Source organism: Schistocerca cancellata, chromosome 6, assembly GCF_023864275.1.
Source record: "Schistocerca cancellata isolate TAMUIC-IGC-003103 chromosome 6, iqSchCanc2.1, whole genome shotgun sequence".
Taxonomy (NCBI): Eukaryota; Metazoa; Arthropoda; class Insecta; order Orthoptera; family Acrididae; genus Schistocerca; species Schistocerca cancellata.
The window spans coordinates 525,967,625-525,990,685 of NC_064631.1; positions in this window are offsets into that span (position 1 = coordinate 525,967,625).

Consider the following 23,061-nt stretch of genomic DNA (forward strand, 5'->3'; position numbering starts at 1 on the left):
CGATGTTTTCTAAATCGATGTTGACAGTGTGTCACGTTTATCTTGGAGGTAATTCATAATATTCGAACACAATATATGTTCCAAAATCCTACGACATATCGACGTTGATGATATTGGCGCGCAATTTAGTAGGTTACTCCTATTGCCTTCCTTGAATATTGGTGTGAGCTGTGGAACTTTCCAGTGTTTGGATACGGATCATTTGTTAAGCGAACGGTTGTATACGATAGCTAAGTATGGACCTACCGCATCAGCATACTCTGAAAGAAACCTAACTGGTATACTGTCTGAACAGGAAGACTCGCTTTTATTAAGTCATTTAAGTTGCTTAACCACACCAAGGATATCTACTTCTAAAAGTTACTAATGATGGCAGCTGTTCTTGGTTCAAATTCTGGGCTATTTACCTCTTCTTCTTTGGTGAAGGAATTTAGGAAGGCTGTGTTTACTAATCGATACTATCTCCATTGCTATCACGCATAATAGTCATTGATTGCGTCTTGCTGCTAGCATACTTTACAATCGATCACATTATCTTTGGATTTTGTACCAAGTTTCTAGGCAAGGTTCCGTTGTGGAAATCATTATAAGCATCTCACGTTGAAGTCTTCCTTCAAAGTCCGAGAATTGACCATGTCATGTGTGACATTTGCTAAACACGAAGCAGTGTTCGGCGCGTGAGATCTGCATTGATCTTTGGCGGTTTTTCTCTGTTAATCTAAACGTTCTCGTCCAGCATGTGGTTCGTTATCAAGTAACATCTGTTTCATATGTGAGCTGATTAAAATAGCATCATTTGTCGTAATGCCGCCTCCTCGTCGTGCGGCACGTCCTCTCTTGTAGGCAGTGGTTTGAAATCAAATATAATTCGACGCTGTAGCGGTATGATAAAATTCCTTATTTTTTTCCGCCTAATATTCTTCAGGAGAATTATTTGGAGTTGCTGTGGATTGACCTTTAGTTACGGCAGTCTCAGTAGGTGAATTTTTAGTTTTGACTTGGGTGACAACACGATCTGTTGTTTTTCGCCACAGCGAAACCACGTTCTAAGAAACGAGTGATTTTAGGGTCAGATCCCTTATTCTTTGAACCCCTTAGTAGCTTGGCAGTACACAGTGCTCAACAGATGATGAGGTCGTAAACTTGACTCATTCATATTCACCTGTCGGAAACGTTGAACGTCTTTCATATGACAAGTATGGATAGTGGATGTGAAGCGCATACTGTGTGAAGCATTCACTTAGGGCCAGGAGTAGTCCAATAGACCCCAAGACAAAGAGAAACGACACAGCACGACGCAATTATCGGAACTGGACGGAAATACAAAGAAGTTATATAAATGTACAGGCAAAAAAATCATAAAAATTTCAGAAAAGCTGGATGATTTATTCAAGAGAAAGAGCTTCACAAACTGAGAAGGTTGATAACGTGTGGCCCGCTTCTTGCTCTTATGCAGGCAATTTTTCACCTTGGCATTGACTTGTTGGATGTCCTTTCCTGCCAAATTCCGTCCAGTTGGCACATTAGGTAGCCAAAAACGTTCTCAAATCGAGAGAGATCCGATGACCTTGTTGGCCAAGTTATGGTCCGGCAAGCACGCATACAGGCAGTAGAAACGCTCATCGTTTGCGGGCGGACGTTGTCTTGCAGATATGTAAGCCTCATATGGGTTCCCTTGGAAGGCAACGAACCATGACGTAGATGTCGTCTACGTATCGCCGCGCTGTAAGGGTGCACAGTCGTATTGTTATGAAAATAAACGGCACTTTAGGCCACCAAATGTGTTTGCTGAGGACAGTGAAGCTGGTATCCTATTGTTGTCTGCAGCGTGTCCAGACATGTCTTCCCTAGTCATCGGGGCTCATTTCGAAGCGGGACTAATCACAGAGGAAAATTCTTTTGCTGTCAGTGAGATTCTAGGCCGAAGATGTGTCTGGAGACGCTCCGGACAGCGCTGAAATACCAATCTGACTGTCGGCCAGACAAAAAGAAGTAATGGTCTGGAGTGCTGTTTACTTCCATAGCACAGTCCCGTCTGCTAGTTTTCTGCTGCACCCGTACACCACAACTATACGTCGACTATTTCTTACGTTCCGTTTCGTCGCCGTTCGTGGCAAGTCAACGCGGGCTTAACGGTTCATCAAGATAACGCCCGCCCACATACGGCGAGAGTTTCTACTTCCCGTATTCGTGCATGAAAAATTCTAACTTGGCCAGCAAGGACGCCGCATCTCCCCGCAATTGAGAATGTTTGGAGCATTATGGGCACGGCACTCCGGCCAGCTCTGTATTTGGGCGATACAACGCGCTAATTGGGCAGAATTTGGCTCGATATACGTCAAGAGGACTTCCAATAACTCTTTCAATCAATGTCAAGCCGAATGGCAGCTTGAACAAGACCCAGAGGTGGATCAATGGGTTATTGACTTGCTCAATTTTTGAAGCTCTTCGTCTCGAATAAATCATCCAACTTTCCTGAAATCGTAATCACTTGTTTTTCCGTAGATGTACAGGGTGGCGCAGATGGATCGGGTGGTTTTAAAATACTTGTCAAACTGTCAATTGTAAAGGTATTGGATTGAAATAAAGTGCAAAACGTGTAGTTACAATGGAAGTTTATTAACAAAAAAATAGTAATGTTAGTTTTTAAAAATTACATCCATCAAATGCCCTCCTTCTCGAGCGACGCATTCTTGGAGTCGGTCCTTAACGTTCCGCATTGCCCGCTCAAGCACATCACCAGGAATTGATGTGATTTCGGTGTGAATTGCTGCCTTCAACTCCTGAATGGTCCGGGGTTTGTTCATGTTGACCCTTGCTTTTAAATAGCCCCATACGAAAAAGTCACATACCGTGAGGTCCGGTGAGCGAGGGGGCCAATGGACATCTCCATTACGGGAAATCAAACGGCCAGGGAACAGAGCGCGTACAGCTTGCATTGATATCCTAGCGGTATGTGCAGTTGCCCCGTCTTGTTGGAACCACATATTGCCCATGTCGTAATTGTTCTCTTCAAGTTGTGGGAGAAGAAAATCTTCAATCATGTTCACATAACGCTGCGAATTAACAGTAACCGCCTGCTCCCTTTCATTTTCAAAAAAGTAAGGACCAATTATCCCTACCTTAGAAACCCCACACCAAACCGTCACTTTGTCACTATGGAGAGGCCGTTGGTGTAGATCTCTTGGATTAGTGTCGGCCCAGTAACGGCAATTTTGCTTGTTTACGTATCCGTTAATGTGAAAGTGAGCCTCGTCAGACATCATGATAATCAGGTTTACATCTTCCAATAACTCCAACATCTGTTGGCTAAACTGAAGCCTTTGAAGATGGTCTGTTGGGAGAATCTTCTGTACCAACAGGATTTTATAGGGGTGGAATTTCAGTTCTTCGTTAAGAATCCTTTGAAGGCTCCGACGTGACATTCCAAGAGCTTGAGCATGACGTCTCGTTGATCGACGTGCGCTCGCAGTGACATCGCGTCTCACACGCTCCACGTTCTCAGGCGTTGTTATTGTTGGCGGTCTAGGCGTCCATTTTGGAGCACATGAACCAGTAGTGCGGAAATTATGCACCCAACTCAATATCGTATCTCGCTTAGGAACACTACCGCGAGGTGGGATGTTGAAACGCCGGCGAAAGGCACGCGTCACAGCAACAATTGACTCGTTATTGCGTATGAACTCTTCCACTGCGAAAACACGATGCTCAACGGACCACGTAGCCATCGCGACTGACTGCCAGCCTGCAACTGAAACTTCCAGTCCCCCCCCCCCCCCCCCCACCACAGGACGAAGTCGCCGAACACCTGGCTCCCCCCCTCCAGACGTACAGTCCACTTCAAAACCACCCGATCCATCTGCGCCACCCTGTACATCACATCTACCGGCTTAACGTCCCATTCGAACAGTTCCTTCGTGATGCTCCGCTTTTTTGCGTATTTCCTATTAATCCACAAGTACTTACGCAACATATTGAATGTTGCTTGAAACACGTACGTTTGAAACACGACTGAAATTACGTAACTGACAGTAGTCTGGAACACAACTGTTAGAATGGGAATGGCATGTGAACGTGTATGTTATCTTGTCGATTATGCGCTTTGCCCTGTAATGAACTGCGAGAACGTAAATTTAATTTAGCTCCGAGAATGTAAGCTCACAATAAGTTTAAACCACACCAAAACTGCATGAACATACGTAACACAAAAACTGAACAACACCATGTTACGCCACCAACGACCACTTTAAACTGCAATCGTTGCTAACGTTATACCTATGCGAGGAATTTTTATTTAGTTGCGACAGTGAGATAACCTAATGGAAACAGAACAATCAAGCTGTGATTCGTTTCCGAATTACTCCAGCAGAGTATAACTAACAGTAAACAGGTGGGCTAGGAACAGACGTTCTCAGAGCACAAATGCAAGTTGTAACGTTATATATTAAAACGCGTCGCCAGTCTAATTAGACATTCTTGTGTCAAGCAAAATGAAAAAGTAGAAGGTAGTGCTAAGGCTAACCTAACTTTCCTTGACACACACAATAAATTCTTTCTTTATACCCGTCCACACAACAACACAGTAACGGAACCTTGCAGAAAAATCTGCTGTTAATAAACAAATGGCCAATGAAATAGTGAACAGTAACATACGCGTCTCAACAACACGTACCTTAAATGAACTAGGTGCAACTGTTGATAAAACCAATTTCCGACACACTTAAAACGAGTAGCAATACTGAACAGGGAAGAGCTTGAAATGATTCTGAGTTTAAATCAGAGGGGCTGCTAATGATCATACTCCGTTACTTCATTGCTTAGTATAGGGTCTCTATGCCTGCGCATTAACCACCTTGCGTTAGAATAGATAACAGAGCAAATAGTTCTTTCTTAAATTCGATTTCAAGCAACTAAACAGAACGAAAATCTAACTACACTGACTGTGAAGGATCCTTGGCATTGCTTCATTAACTAATTATCCTAGTGCAAGAGGACCATTAAACTTTCATGATTTGAAGAATCATGCGCATTAATTAAAATTACAGCAGTATGTATGAGAACAGTTATGTATTCTTATAACTAATTATTAGTTAAGTAAAGCACAACAAACTATAACTCTTCAAATAACAAATGTGCTTTCATTAGAAGTCTTTTGACCTACTCAGAGTTGTAATTGGCTGTGCAAATAACAAACCAACATTATATTCAAGCTGAACCACTTCCTCATAATACATTAGGACAGCCGAAATTAAATTAATCACTATAGGATTCCTGTCCACATTTGTGATTTGGGATGATCACAGATATAAGATAGAGTTTTTAGCAACATCACGATTATTATTAAAGCCGGCCGTTGTGGCCGAGTGGTTCTAGGCGCTTCAGTCTGGTACCGCGCGACCGCTACGGTCACAGGTTCGAATCCTGCCTCGGGTATGGATGTGTTTGATGTCCTTAGGTTAGTTAGGTTTAAGTAATTCTCAGTTCTAGGGGACTGATGACCTCAGATGATAAGTCCCATATTGCTCAGAGCCATTGGAACCATTACTATTAAAGCCAACCAACATTCACAAACACCTGGTCCATTTAGAGAGCGCCAAATATAAACAATTTAGAGGAAGGCTGGTGGTATTGGAGGCTGAATTTGCAGCGACTGTTAACCTGGCGGCTATGCATTACAGATCTTCTTGGCGTTGAAATAATACTTTTATAGAGCCAAAAACTATGCCATGATAATGGTATCACAAAATGCAGCATCCGAGGCCCATAAATAGTGCCCTTAAGTTCTTCTGGGCTCAACACTCCAGGAATATGAGCCACAGTTATCTGCTACTGCTAACGAAATGTTAACCTCAGCACTGCTCAGCCCAGTCTCCTTGTTGTTGTTGTCGTCTTTAGTCCTGAGACTGGTTTGATGCAGCTCTCCATGCTACTCTATCCTGTGCAAGCTTCTTCATCTCCCAGTACTTGCTGCAACCTACATCCTTATGAATCTGCTTAGTGTATTCATCTCTTGGTCTCCCTCTACGATTTTTACCCTCCACGCTGCCCTCCAATATTAAATTTGTGATCCCTTGATGCCTCAGAACATGTCCTACCAACCGGTCCCTTCTTCTTGTCAAGTTGTGCCACAAACTCCTCTTCTCCCCAATTCTAGTCAATTCCTCCTCGTTAGTTATGTGATCTACCCATCTAATCTTCAGCATTCTTCTGTAGCACCACATTTCGAAAGATTCTATTCTCTTTTTGTCCATACTATTTATCGTCCATGTTTCACTTCCATACATGGCTACACTCCATACAAATACTTTCAGAAACGAATTCCTAACACTTAAATCAATACTCGATGTTAACAAATTTCTCTTCTTCAGAAATGCTTTCCTTGCCATTGCCAGTCTACATTTTATATCCTCTCTACTTCGACCATCATCGGTTATTTTGCTCCCCAAATAGCTTTACTTTCAAGACACTGTCCATTCCGTTCAACTGCTCTTCCAAGTCATTTGCTATCTCTGACAGAATTACAATGTCATCGGCGAACCTCAAAGTTTTTAATACCTACTCCGAATTTTTCTTTTGTTTCCTTTACTGCTTGCTCAATATACAGATTAAATAACATCGGTGAGAGGCTACAACCCTGTCTCACTCCCTTCCCAACCACTGCTTCCCTTATAACTGCCATCTGGTTTCTGTACAAATTGTAAATGGCCTTCCTCTCCCTGTATTTTACCCCTGCCACCTTCAGAATTTGAGAGTATTCCAGTTAACATTGTCAAAAGCATTCTCTAATTCTACAAATGCTAGAAACGTAGGTTTGACTGTCCTTAATCTATCTTCTAAGATAAGTCGCAAGGTCAGTATTGCTTCACGTGTTCCAACATTTCTACGGAATCCAAACTGATCTTCCCAGAGGTCGGCTTCTATCAGTTTTTCCATTCGTCTGTAAAGAATTCACGTTAGTATTTTGCAGCTGTGACTTATTAAACTGATAGTTTGGTAATTTTCACATCTGTCAATACCTGCTTTCTTTGGGAATGGAATTATTATATTCTTCTTGAAATCTGAGGGTATTTCGCCTGTCTCATACATCTTGCTCACCAGGTGGTAGAGTTTTGTCATGACTGGCTCTTCCAAGGCCGTCAGTAGTTCTAATGGAATGTTGTCTAATACCGGGGCCTTGTTTCGACTCAGGTCTTTCAATGCTCTGTCAAACTCTTCACGCAGTATCAGATCTCCCATTTCATCTTCATCTAGATCCTCTTCCATTTCTATAATATTGTCCTCAAGTACATCGCCCTTGTACAGACGCTCTATATACTCCTTCCACTTTTCTGCTTTCCCTTCTTTGCTTAGAACTGGGTTTCCATCTGAGCTCTTGATATTTATACAAGTGGTTCTCTTTTCTCCAAAGGTCTCTTTAATTTTCCTGTAGGCAGTATCTATCTTACCTCTAGTGAGATAAGCCTCTACATCCAGACTCCTTACTCGTCATAAAATACGAGTGACCACTTGCTCACCAACCACACCCTTTCCACTCCGCCAGGCTACTTCCGTAGCTGCGGGGCTTCCCCACATCTTTTATATTCAACTTTATCTTCCCTAACTATGGACTACGTCATTTATAGTACATTACAGAAAAAACTTTTCAGATTTAAATTCACACGTGTAATTTAAAAAACATCGTTCAAAAATTCACGTAACTGAGCCATGTACAAATGGTCAAAGAATTTCCATGACAGATACAACATTATACATAAGCAATACTACAAATTGACACAGAAATATCGATACAGATACAAGGTGGATAAAAACATTTTACAACCATTGATTTGAAATTTGCCCTGGTAATAAAATACAACTAGTTAGATTTGAAAATAATGGTTCGTGTGGTTAATGAATGCTGTCCTTGAAATAATAAAATTTCTGACCTTTGAGCAGCAACGGTACTTTGCAAAGGATACTACATTTGACCATGTGTGGTTTAATATAATATTTTCTTACAAAACTTGAACTAACTTACCCTGTGTATATGCCTTTCATAATCCTGTTGCCTCCTTCTGAAGAATTTGGCATGGTTGTTATGGCAATTGATAGAAGTTCTGGAATTTAGCGTAAAAGAGATTATTGATAAAGAATTACAAATATTTGTGCGCATCCGGCTCTTTCAATAGCAGAAAAGTATCATGGTTAATTTCTGAAGCATTTTCTTTGCGGTCTAAAATCTGTGGTCAGGTATCATAAATGTACAAATAATCTGGTATGACAGTGCTCATGTGCAATATGAAACTGTAAAATTTAGCTTAGTATCAATGAAAAACAGAATAGTATGAGCAACTCGCTCTTATAAACGCATAGGAACTAAAACAACTTGAGATATACAATACATAGTTATAAAAAACATTACTAAGTATTTACAGACTTATTAATAAATGTAGTGCTTATGTGCTCTAGTACGTGAGATCAAGTATCCGTTTAAAACGCTCATTTCCATAGTTATGACTAATCATAGGCATTGTTATACAAAGCATAGTGTAACTACATCATGAGTATAAAATTTAAAGTAAAGACTGAAAAAGGCAACGATAAAGTCATGGTTGAGGTAAAGTTACAGTTTGGATCGTCTGCAAATCGAGGAATAGACATTGTTTCATATTTAATTGTCAGAGGACTATATTTCTAAGTCATGTTACCGTGAATATTTTTTGAACAACATTATGTATGTCAAAGTAGTGAGATTTGGAATTAGAAGACTCATTGGTGACGGTAGTAGATATGGTACCCAATGACAGCTCAGCCAATTATATTTAAGTGTTGCCTTGTACAGTCGTTAGCACAATGAATCGTGCCATTACAGCTCGATCATTTGTAGTGTACTATCGTCGACATAAGTAAGTTTGCGTAAAATTGTACTGTTGCAGACAAGTAAATAACAGTATGTTTCATGAACATCTCAGTGGATAAGGTAGAGAAGGACAATATCATAAAGATAAAATGTGACCTAAAAAGGCATGAAATGCTTTTAAAATTGCAAAGTATGACAGTCGTGGATATAAATACTGAATCCTAAACCTATGCTGGCAATAACTGCATTATTTATGGCAGCGCCATCAATACATAAGTGAGAAATTATGGTCATAGCTCACTATCTTACAATATGTTACATTGAGTAGATTCTAGACACATAGTTGAGCTATTATTGCAGTAAGCTACTGATAAATACATTTACTGGTAGACTGCCTGCAGAACAGTAGTTGTTACATGCAGAATAACAGTGGCTGTGCCAGTAAGTAGACTTGAAAACTTAATGTATACAGGAAATAATTCTAGAAAACATTCGTTGCAAATATTGACTTGCATAAGTAATATATCTTGTACACAGAAGTGAAAATAAAATAATCATAATGCAGATGTAAGGAACGTGCATAACTACGGGGAAAAGTGGGAATAAGGCATAGGAAAGTGCACTTTTGCTGCAAAAAAAAAAAATAATAATAATTATCGTCCATAGACCTCAAATTGATCAGTCAAAGTCAAGCAAGGTAAGAATGTATGATCACAAGATTATTCTAAGCATAAACATGATAATATTAAAGAAATCAGAATACCTTTACAAATAGAGGCATATAATATAAGCATAGATTGCAAAACATACAAAAGAAAGGAAATGAGTGGAGAATTGGCTCGTTGCACCTGTAAAGCATTAGGAAACTGTTATGCTGGAATTGCCTATGGCATAGTTAATGCAAACAAAAGTAGTATCAGCAGATGTTAAATGTCTGTGTACATATCATGTAAAAGCATCATTAATTTAGAGAAATGAAGTGTATCAAGCGGAATATGCATGACCACTCTACCATTCAAAAGCATATATTTTCTTTGTAATACAAGGAGTAATATATGTGTGTACCAAGTAATGTCATGGTCTTCTACATTTGTTAAACAAAATAGTATCTATACCTCCATCAATCCGTTGTTGTGTTTCCATTGACTTGCAGTTATCATAAAACATTTCCAATTTCAACAGTGTGACCTTTGTGACATCACTTTTCTTTACCCTACCATTCACATATAATCATTATTATCAATAGTAGAATATCATTGCCTCTTTATTGTTATAACTTTATAAAATATTACCACAATCAAACTGAAACTTATATCTACTACACATAGAAAATCGTTATTACATGTCATTCTTAATATTGCTATAATACTCATGTAGCACGCTGAAAATGAGTTGATTGGTGTTAGCATGTAAATTAATTCCTAGTATACATATGGTACCCTTAAGTTTATACTTTGTTGTTTCCTGTACAACCTGCAAGAACAAAAAATTCTAGGTATATGACGAAGGATGCCTTTGTTGCACTTGTTTCATTCATTTTCCGTTGATGTCTTGCATATCTTCGATGCTTCAAAATTGTATACGTTCACTTCCTTTTATTTTACTTTACATGGTAACAACTTGTTGTAAAACAGTGAATGAGCATGGTGAGTAAATAGTTATGACAATATGCAGTACACATGTCAAATGTTGTCTCTCCCTAAAAGGTGACTATCTGTATATTCATATATCATGGTAGTGCATAAAATGGTACGAAGTTGCAAGAAAAATAACAAATACATAGTACATAGTAGGAATAAAAGTGCTAAAACTAGAGAAAAATGCAAAGGAATTATTATGTCACGTTGTGACAGCGTAGTATGAAATATTGTATCAATCTGGAAAAAAAAAGGTTTCATTCAGTAAAATGTTTTACATAACTGATGTGAGGGTTCCCTCGTGACTTTTTCGTATGCAAAGTTTCTACAAGAACATCATTTGGATGCGGAATATGTCTTATTCTATACGGGCTACTCCACTGCACATCAACTTGTTGCACTTATTATTGGCTTTGTTACAAAGATTACGAGTACGTACTAATACTTTTTGACCGATTTTAAATTCGCGGACATGTCTTACCTGTTTCTGTAGTTTCTTTCTTCGTTCAGCTGCACGCTTAGTATTGCTGATTGCAATGTCGATGACTTCATGGAGACATAGTCGTCGTGAAGCAGAAAATGCTACTAACTCCATAATTTCGTTCGGCAGTTCTACATTCATTAATATCATGTATGGAGATAACAATGTAGAATCATTTGGATTGGAGTTACTAATTTCTTGAGATGTCTAGATATATTTATCTCAAATCGGCGTGTTTTTAATGACAGTATAGACGACAAAGCTTATAAATTTATTTCATAAAGCGTTCATTTGAGTTTGACGAAGCATGTTAGCTGGATATGTATACAGGTGTAATCTTCCTAGCTTCCAGAGTACGCCTCCACACAGCTGATGTGAATTGTGGTCCATTATCATATATAACTTTTTGTACACAAGCAACTTCGGTAAGAAATGTTTTGTAAAAACTGCTGAAGCAGTTTTGGCTGTAGCTATACATAATGGTGTGAATGTTACAAATTTAAAAGTTAGTTCTACTGGTACGAAAATGTAAGAAAATCCTCTTCTGCTTCTGGTAATTGGTCCATACATATCCACGGTGACCATGTGACGTAATTTAGTTGGTGTAATGGGATGTAATGTAGCGAGATAAGAGTCGTCGATGATTTCTAGTTGCTAGTACACGTCGTATACGTTTTTCCATACTTACAAAAATAACAATTGTGTCTGAGATTGAGAAAACACTTTCGTGAACTATAATGTGCATAACTTAAGTGCGTGTACCAAATCAATTTGTTGACTAAATGTTCAGGTACACATAAGAACCAGTTGTAGCTATGTGGATGTGTACATCGGAAGATAATATTGTTATGTACTAAGTAGTAATGTCTGACTGTTGAATTGGTATTGTCATGCTAAAGCTGCTTAATATTGTTCCAAATATTGTCGTTATCCTATTCTTTGGAAATGTCTTTAAGAGATGGAGAAATAAAGTTTTCAAACGTTACTTGCTCTACGTAAAAATACTGCAACTAGTTTGACAAAAATGTGTGGCAATATATTGTTGTCTGGTAGTAAGAGAGCAGGATAAAGCATCAGCAACCACGTTTCAAGAACCGGGACTATGGATTCCAGTAAAATCAAATTTTTGTAAACATAATTTCCATCGTCCAAGGAGATTGTGGAGAATTTTGTGGAAAGCAGAAATTGATTTACACGGTGGTCAGTATAAACAGTGGTATGTCTTCCACACAAAAAGTTTCTAAATTTAGTGAAGGCCGATACGACAGATAAGGTATCCAACTCTGTAATCGAATAGTTGCGACCTGCAGCAGACAGAATGCTGCTCAAAAAATGCAGTGCTTTTAATAACAATTATGCCATCTTCTTCTATCTCTTGGAAAATGTATACGCTGGGGGCTGGTTTGAAACTGTCAGTGGCGATCAAAAAGTTCTTAGTGGGGACGGGCTGTGATAGTGTTGGTGCATTCAAGAGTCCATGTTTGAGGCCCAAGAATTCGGAAAGAGCTTGTTCAACCCACGAACAGATAATATTTTTGCCTCTTTCATGGCATAATCTCGGGGTTTCCCGTGCAGTATAATGAATAAAGCAACGAAAAAAGTTGATTAGTCCTAGGAAGCTACGAAGTTACTTGTTTGAAGAAGGAATTGTAATGTCTCCAATACATTGATGTTTTTATGGATCGGCAGAATTGACATAACCTAGAAATTTAATAGAAGCTTTACCAAAGTGAAGCAACGGCCTTGCTGCAGTTCACGCAGTTCGTCAGAGTACCGAAGTTAAACGCTGTCGGGCATGGCCGGCTCTTGGATGGGTGACCATCCGGGCCGCCATGCGCTGTTGCCATTTTTCGGCATGCACTCAGCGTCGTGATGCTAACTGAGGAGCTACTCCACCGAATAGTAGCGGCTCTAGTCAAAGAAAATCATCATAACGACCGGGAGAGCGGAGTGCTGACCACACGGCCGTCCTATCCGCTTTCTCCGATGAGAATGACACGGCAGTCGGATGGTCCCGATGGGCCACTTATGGCCTGACGACGGAGTGCTTGTTTACCAAAGTAGGATTTACTCAGATTAACTATGAGGCCTTGCTGACAAAAATCTGAAGTAAACCTTGAAGAGTATTTTTGTGGTCAGACCAAGTGGGTTCCGCTATTAAAAGGTCATCAACATACGTGGTTATTCTATCTTTCGATTCAACCGTCTTTACTGTGTTTATACCTCGTATGAATGCAGCAGAAGATATTGTCAAACCAAATGATAGTTTACAGAACTGACAGCAATTGCAAAAACAGAGAAATGCCGCGTATTTTGTGCAGTTGAAATCCTCACTTTAGGCTGCTGCCGCGGCAGGATTGACCAGTGCGTCCGAACACTGAGAATATAGCCCACAATTGAAATTAATATAGACTCGTGGTAGACTCCAGTTACACTCAAGGGCAAACAAAACTTCTTTCTTACCATATTAATAATTCTGTTCGTTATACAATTCCTTTTCCTAGCTACAATTTCTGTGTTGGAATTCATTATCCAGTGTTTATCCACGTATACACCTAAATAACTGTTGACGATATGTCTTAGAATTATCTCCTGATTTATTTCAATTGTTGCATCCATAAAAATTCTTCCTTTTTGTGCAGCTGTCTGCAGCTGCACCTGCGAGCGCTACTCACCCATGATTCCAATGACTTTCTTGCATTTATTTTGTAGCAAATCTCGACTTTTGGCGTCCACTAAAATCAAACAGTCATTATCACATGCAAAAATCAGTATCATTTCCTGGCTACTGTGTAATCTTCCGAGCAGTGGTTCTGAATCAACATCTCAGAATTCGAGACCGCAAACAGAGCTGTGAGGAAATTATTTCGTATTACGGTTGGTAACTGTTGATGAGTGACTTGACATCTACACATATCGGTCGGTGCCATAATAAAGTATGCAGTAGCATAACATTCTTGTGCAGCTCTTTTCCATTAGTATTTAAAAGAATGAAGGACAACATCAGTTACGAAATGGAATAGAATAGTCTATCATTATACCTATTACCTCGGAGGAAAGGGTCTATTGACACACAGTCAACATGGGTTTAGAAAATATCGTTCCTGTGAAAAACAACTAGCTCTTTATTGACATGAAGTGCTGAGTGATATTGACAAGGGATTTCAGATCAATTCCGTATTCCTGGATTTCCGGAAGGCTTTTGACACTGTACCACACAAGCGGCTCGTAGTGAAATTGCGTGCGTATGGAATATCGTCTCAGTTGTGTGAATAAATTTGCGATTTCCTGTCAGAGGCGTCGCAGTTCGTAGTAATTGACGGGAAGGCAATGAGTAAAACAGAAGTGATTTCCGGCGTCCCCCAAGGTAGTGTTATAGGCCCTTTACTGTTCCTTATCAATATAAACGATTTGGAAGACAATCTGAGCGGCGTTCTTCGGTTGTTTGCTGATGACGCTGTCGTTTATAGACTAATAAAGTCATCAGAAGATCAAAACAAACTGCTTAACGATTTAGAAAAAATATCTGAATGGCGCGAAAAGTGGCAGTTGCCCCTAAATAACGAAAAGTGTTAGGTCATCCACATGAGTGCTAAAAGGACCTTGTTAAACTTCGGTTACACGATAAATCAGTCTAATCTAAGAGCTGTAAATTCAACTAAATACCTAGGTATTACAATTACGAACAACTCAAATTGGAAAGAACACATAGAAAGTGTTATGGGGAAGGCTAACCAAAGGCTGCGTTTCATTGGCAGGACACTTATAAAATGTAACAGACCTACTAAGGAGACTGCCTACACTCCGCTCGTCCGTCCTCTTTTAGAATGCTGCTGCGCGGTGTGGGATCCTTGCCAGATAGGACTGACTGAGTACATCGAAAAAGTTCAAAGAAAGGCAACACGTTTTGTGTTATCGCGAAATATGGGAGAGAGTGTCACAGAAATGATAAAGGATCTGGGCTGGAAATCATTAAAAGAAAGGTGTTTTTTGTTGCGAAGGAATCTTCTCACGAAATTACAATCACCAACTTTCTCCTCCGCATGCGAAAATATTTTGTTGACACCGACCTACATATGGTGGGACGATCATCACGATAAAATGAAGGAAATTAGAGCTCGTACGGATAGATATAGGTGTTCATTCTTTCCTCGCGCTATACGAGATTGGAATAATAGAGAATTGTGAAGGTGGTTCGATGCACCCTCTGCCAGGCTCGTACATGTGATTTGAAGACTATCCATGTAGATGTTGATGTAGATATTACATATAGAGTGATTCAGCTGCCCATACCACTGTCGAGATTTTCAATCTCCCTCGCTCGCTACAAGCAGACTGTTAGCCCTACCGAAAAAATGAGCAGTAACTTTTTTTAGGAAATTTAATATAGTAAGATATTGTACTGGGATACGTTTCTGCTGTAGGCAGCGGTGTTCGAGTTATTCAATGAAAACGTACAAACTTGATCTTCAAACGCACCTGCACCCCATACTCACACCTCACTAGTCAGGCTATCTATTGTATTGTTCGTGGCACTCCCTCCTACGACAGCACAAAAATATCCGACTGCACGTACTAATCCCGATATTCGGCATATTTTGTCTCTAATAATTAGAGACAGTTACACCACCAGCATGCTCGAATACTTCGTTAACATTATTAATTTAAACGTGCCAGTGAGGGTAAAGAAAGAGAAAACGCTTTTGTAAACGGTATGCTAAAACTAATTACATTGACAATTCGATCCAAACGTAAGCGTTATCACCACAGTAGTTTCGTAGTGAGAAGCCCTGACGAATACAAAGATGTCATTGTTTATTTTATGCTGATGAAACTCACGGAATCATAACTTAAACGAAACTCAGTTTTACAGTTTATAAGTGCGCGACTCAGCCGATGGCATAATACGATTAGTCAATGAAGATCAAGAAATGTCGAATGTGGGAAACAATTCGTGCAACTGCAAATATTTGTACAGTCATAGCGTAAGTGCAATGAGCAACAGATTAGAAACGATGAGTGTGGGAGTGAGGGTGCCTTAGGTAACTTTTGCGCGTTTCTCTCAAGTAACTCGAACACTACAGTCTATCGAAAACATATTTCCTACAAAAGGTCCTGTTCATTTTTCTTGTAGGACTAACAAGTTTCGAGTAGCGAATGGAAGAATATGAAAATCTCGCACGTGTTTTATGAAGACCAGATGCTAGGGCTCTTCGGAAAGTAAGTTCCGGTCGGTGGCGAAGTGGAATCTGATGAAGTTTTGCACAGTGTTGGGTAGTGTCTCTAGTATGCCGTCGACCGCAGCACGTAGCTCCTTTCAATTCCGAGAGCACAGTGAGCGTGTAAAGGCGCCTAGAACACAGGGTCTCCCGCCAAACATGCAGACCTGGTGACAGATTTCGCCCGATGGCGTGCAGCCCACTTAACGTAACTGTTATGCGTTTCGTCTTTCATGACAACTCTCGCCCACAGTCTGCAGTGGCAATGAGCATGCTCCAGCAGCGTTTTCGATGGCAAGTGTTTGATCATCCACAACAACTGGTTATCCCTGAGTTTTATCTCTGCTCAAATAAACTGCTTACTTTGAAGACAACCTTTTGGCACAGACAACGAGTTGTAGACGAGAGTACTGAATTGGTGGAAAGCACAGGGGCTGCCTTCTACATGGAAGCGCCAAAGAAATGGTATAGGCGTCCGTATTCAAATACAGAGGTATGTAAACAGGCAGAATACGGCGCTGCGGTCGGCAAGGCCTATATAAGACAACAAGTGTCTGGCGCAGTTGTTAGATCGGTTATTGCTACTGCAATGGCAGGTTACCAAGATTTAAGTGAGTTTGAGAGTGGTGTTACAGTCGGCGCACAAGCAGTGAGACACAGCATCTCCGAGATAACGATGAAGTGGGGATTTTCCGGTACGACCATTTTCACGGTTGTTCCGTGAAAATCGGGAATCCGGTAAAACATCAAATCTCCGACATCGTTGCTGCCGGAAAAAGATCCTGCAAGAACGGGACTGAAGAGAATCGTTCAACGTGACAGAAGTGCAATCTTTCCGCAAGTTGCTTTAGATTTCAATGCTGGGCCAGCAGCAAGTGTCAGCGTGCAAAACCATTCACTGAAGCGTCATCGATGTGGGCTTTCGGAGCCGAAGGCCTACTCGTGCACCATTGATGACTGTACGATACAAAACTTTACCCTTCGCCTGAGCCCGTCAACACTGACATTGGACTGTTGTTGACTGGAGACATGTTGCCTGGTCGGCGAGTCTCGTTTCAAATAGTATCGAGCGGATGGATGTGTACGGGTATGGGGGCAACTTCATGACTCCAAGGGCCCTGCATGTCAGGAGAGGACTATTCAAGCTGGTGAAGGCTCTGTAATGGTGTGGAGCGTGTGCAGTCGGAGTGATATGTGCCCCCTGATACATTTAGATATGACTCTGACAGGTGACATGTACGTAAGCATACTGTCTGATCACCAGCATCCATTCCTGTCCATTGTGTATTCCGACGGACTCGGGCAATTCCAGCACGGCAATGCGACACCCCACACGTCCAGAATTACTACAGGGTGGTCCCAGGAATACTATTCTGGGTTTAAACACTTACGCTGGCCACCAAACTTCCCAGGCACGAACATTATAGGACATATCTTGGATGGCTTGCAACGTGCTGTTCAGAAGACTGAAACACTACTTCAGACATTATGCGATTCCATGATACGTCGTGCTGCGGCACCTCTGTGTGCTCACGGAGGCGTTACAGGATATCAGGCATGTGTACGAATTTCTGTGGCTCTTCAGTGTATGACGAGGGTATTGTAAAGTTGATACACCGCTACAACAAATGTCTAAGCTGCAGAGGCGGCTGTGTACTGATGTAGTTGTAAGTTGTAGATAACTATTGCAAATAAAACATTTTTGATATTTGCAGTGGTTTCTTTTTCGTGATCGATTAGAACTTACTTTTCGAATAGCCCTCGTATAATAGTGCCCGCTACATAAAACTACAACGGTAGGACCATCTGAATCATCCCCTATTTTGTGTCTGCAGGATAAATTAATTTTTCGCCTTATTAATTGCATCCACAGTAGATTTACCCTTCCTGAATGAATACTGAGCGATATTTAATGCTGTTAAAATCATGTGGTATTTTGATATACACTACTGGCCATTAAAATTGCTACACCAAGAAGAAATTCAGATGATAAACGGGTATTCATTGGACAAATATGTTATACTAGAACTGACATTTGATTACACTTTCACGCAATTTGGGTGCATAGATCTTGAGAAATCAGTAACCAGAACAACCACCTCTGGCCGTAATAAAAGCCTTGATACGCCTGGGCATTGAGTCAAACAGAGGTTGGATGGCGCGTACAGATACAGCTACCCATGTAGCTTCAACACGATACCACAGTTCATCAAGAGTAGTGACTGGCGAATTGTGACGAGCCAGTTGCTCGGCCACCATTGACCAGACGTTTTCAGCTGGTGAGAGATCTCGAGAATGTGCTGGCCAGGGCAGCAGTCGTACATTTTCTGTATCCAGAAAGACCCGTACAGGACCAGCAACATGCCGTCGTGCATTATCCTGCTGAACTGTAGGGTTTCGCAGGGATCGAATGAAGTGTAGGGCCACGGGTCGTAACACTGAAATTTAACGTCCACTGTTCAAAGTGCCGTCAATGCGAACAAGAGGTGACCGAGACGTGTAACCAATGGCACCCCATACCTTCACGCCGGGTGATACGCGAGTATGGCGAAACGAGTACACGCTTCCAATGTGCGTTCACGGCGATGTTGCCAAACACGGATGCGACCATCATGATGCTGTAAACAGAACCTCGATTCATTCGAAAAAATGACGTTTTACCATTCGTGCACCCAGGTTCGTCGTTGAGTACACCATCGCAGGCGCTCCTGTCTGTGATGCAACGTCAAGGGTAACCGCAGCCATGGTCTCCGAGCTGATAGTCCATACTGTTGCAAACGTCGTCTAACTGTTCGTGCAGATGGTTGTTGTCTTGCAAACGTTCCCATCTCTTTACTTAGGTATCGAGCCGTGGTTGCACGATCCGTTACAGCCATGCGGATAAGATGCCTGTTATCTCGACTGCTAGTGATACGACGCCGTTGGGATCCAGCACGGCCTACCGTATAGCCCTCCTGAATCCACAGATTCCATATTCTGTTAACAGTCATTGGATCTCGACCAACGCGAGCAGTAATGTCGCGATACGATAAACCGCAATCGCGATAGGCAATAATCCGACCTTTATCAAAGTCGGAAACGTGATGGTACGCATTTCTCTTCCTTACATGAGGCATCACAACAACGTTTCACCAGGCAACGCCGGTCAACTGGTGTTTGTGCTTGAGAAATCGGTTGGAAACTTTCCTCATGTGAGCACGTTGTAGGTGTCGCCACCGGCGCCAACCTAATGTGAATGCTCTGAAAAGCTAATCATTTGCATATCACAGCATCTTCTTCCTGTCGGTTAAATTTCGCGTTTGTAGCACGTCATCTTCCTGGTGTAGCAATTTTAATGGCCAGTAGTGTATTTATTAGCACTTCTTCAACTTTTAGCCAGTACATTATTTGGGAAATCGGCCGATATGATTTGGGAAGTGTGGCGTCTTTATCATTTTCCTGACAGCTTCTGCCATTTTACAGCAATTTGGAGACTGTCCTTGGATAATGCATCCATTAATTTATTTGCTCGGACGAGGATCTATATACTGACTTAATGACTGTACTACCTCAACTGTTGTTCAGTCGGGACCAGGAGGCCGGCCGGAGTGGCCGAGCGGTTAAAGGCACTACAGTCTGGAACCGCACGACCGCTACGGTCGCAGGTTCGAATCCTGCCTCGGGCATGGATGTGTGTCATGTCCTTAGGTTAGTTAGGTTTAAGTAGTTCTAAGTTCTAGGGGACTTATGACCACAGCAGTTGAGTCCCATAGTGCTCAGAGCCATTTTTTCGGGACCAGGAGCTGCTTTCACTTTCATATCGCATATGACTTCTGCGTTCTCTGTGTCAGTACACGCTTATACAGCGGCTGTATTTTCAAAAGATTCTTCTAGTTCCTCTTTCAGTTTTATGTGACGTTTTTCTACCCAATGACGGCTAAAAGGAGGACACTGTGGAGCAACATAAGAAATTCATTTGATCGAATGAGTACTGTTTCACACTTGTCGAGTCTACTCCTCAAGGGTGAAATGTGGTGGGACTTCGGTGATCATTTGGGGAGCCATATCGCGGTATTCCATTAGTTCCATGGATAGTCTGGAATGTCACATTAGTGCCAAGAAATTAGCGCATATTTTGGCAGATCATATCCATCCCAAATAAAAATGTTTGTTCCCCAATGGCGATGTCATGTTACAAGACGATAGAGCCCAGTTCATACAGCTCCAATGGTCCAGGATTGGTGTTATACACATGGGGATGAACTGTCGCGTCTGCTCTAGCTACTACAGCCACCATATCTCAATATTGCTCAGCCTTTGTGGTCCCCTTTGGAGAGAAGAGGGCGTGATCGATATCCAGTTCCATAATCGTTACCTGAAAATTTACTATACTGAAGGGAATGTGGTATAAGATTCAATTGAAAATCATTCAGGTCCTACATTTATCCATTCCCAGGCAATTGGAAGCTGCTTTGAATTTCAACATGTTGTTGGTAATCTGTTGCGGTTTTTGTGTTTGTATTTTTTGTTCAAATCTGATTTTGGATCTGGTTAGTTGTGAGGGAAGTGTAAACTGAGGTGCAGCGTGAATTAGGTCCTGTCTAAACGTGATTACGAGGTAGCTGATACATAACGTAGTTAGTAATTTATCTAATAGGATTAGAAGACACATTACCTTCTCAATAAACAACAAATTCAGAGTACGAACGACAGGTTACGACACGCAATGAAAACAAAAAAACTTGGAGGAGAAAGGGACGACAAAAATTTCAGCCACTACAGAAGACTGCTGAAGATTATTTATATAGATAAAGATTTATATAGATAAAGTAACAAAACGGTTCAAATGGCTCTGAGCACTATGGGCGTTAACATCTGAGGCCATCAGTCCCGTAGACTTGGAACTACTTAAACCTAACCAACCTAAGAACATCACACACATCCACGCCCGCGGCGTGATTCGAACCTGCGACCGCCGCAGGATCGCGGTTCCGGACTGAAGATCCACGGCGGCTGGCGCTAAAATAAAAGATTAATTAATATTTTCATGAATTCCTCTGTGGCAACAGAATAACACAGAAGATTAGATGCGCAGATTGAATAAGTAATGAATAATTACTGAACCATGTTGGGAAGAAAAATAATTTGCGGCACAACTTGACAACAAGAAGGGACGCAAGGCAAAAGCATACGACTCTGTTTCTTTTACATATCGTAGTTTTTCATTCCCCTTCATCAGGTAATAGATAAAAAACAGAGCAGGGAAGGAGAACTTTGCTCACTTGATAAAGGAGAGTAAATGAACAAAGTCGACCCGTCTCGTAAAACATTATATGCAAAATGGCTGTGATAACAAGACTTGTTAATGCGAGGAGGCCCCAGACTAATTCTTACATAAAATATATCTTACTTATCTTCTTCATTAAATTTTAATTTAACTAATTTCCTGATTTAGTATCTCAGACGAAGTTTGAGAGTTACGTTCTTACCTCGTACTTTAACGGCAATAAAAAACCAATCTTGTTCTCTTGATTTCTACTGCGAGCTCTTGAGGGCGATAGCTGAATAACTTGCGCAGTATCCTGGCCCTGCTGGATTACGGGCAAGTTGCCGCCGTGGCTGTAAACCAAGTTTTGAGCGAAACTGCAGCACCTCCGCTGAACTCTTTACAACCCAGTTACTCTGATATAATTTCCGGTCTTTAAATGGGATCTTATAAAATGATAAACGAGGTGAAACCACTCGTAGGTTGAAATTAGGCACGCTTAGTCTGGGCTGTTCCTCCACGCATTTCGACAGATGGAACATTTTACTGTATAACAGTTCACGACGTAAGACTAAAACACTTAGATCGGTGTCGACAGGATTGTTGTTGTTGTTGTCTTCAGTCCTGAGACTGGTTTGATGCAGCTCTCCATGCTACTCTATCCTGTGCAAGCTTCTTCATCTCCCAGTACCTACTGCAACCTACATCCTTCTGAATCTGCTTAGTGTATTCATCTCTTGGTCTCCCCCTACGATTTTTACCCTCCACGCTGCCTTCCATAACTAAATTGGTGATCCCTTGATGCCTCAGAACATGTCCTACCAACCGATCCCTTCTTCTGGTCAAGTTATGCCACAAACTTCTCTTCTCCCCAATCCTATTCAATACTTCCTCATTAGTTATGTGATCTACCCATCTAATCTTCAGCATTCTTCTGTAGCACCACATTTCGAAAGCTTCTATTCTCTTCTTGTCCAAACTATTTACCGTCCATGTTTCACTTCCATACATGGCTACACTCCATACAAATACTTTCAGAAATGACTTCCTGACACTTAAATCTATACTCGATGTTAACAAATTTCTCTTCTTCAGAAACGCTTTCCTTGCCATTGCCAGTCTACATTTTATATCCTATCTACTTCGACCATCATCAGTTATTTTGCTCCCCAAATAGCAAAACTCCTTTACTACTTTAAGTGTGTCATTTCCTAATCTAATACCCTCAGCATCACCCGACTTAATTCGACTACATTCCATTATCCTCGTTTTGCTTTTGTTGATGTTCATCTTATATCCTCCCTTCAAGACACCATCCATTCCGTTCAACTGCTCTTCCAAGTCCTTTGCTGTCTCTGACAGAATTACAATGTCATCGGCGAACCTCAAAGTTTTTATTTCTTCTCCATGGATTTTGATACCTACTCCAAATTTTTCTTTTGTTTCCTTTACTGCTTGCTCAATATACAGATTGAATAACATTGGGGAGAGGATTAAATGAAACTTATATAATTTTTCTGCTCACTTGGTCCACTAACATATATTGTTATACATTGATAACCTAAAACATTATAACCAATGCTCGCTGCCTCAGCGGATGCCGTCTGGTAGCGTTACGGTCACGTGACGCGATAACAAAA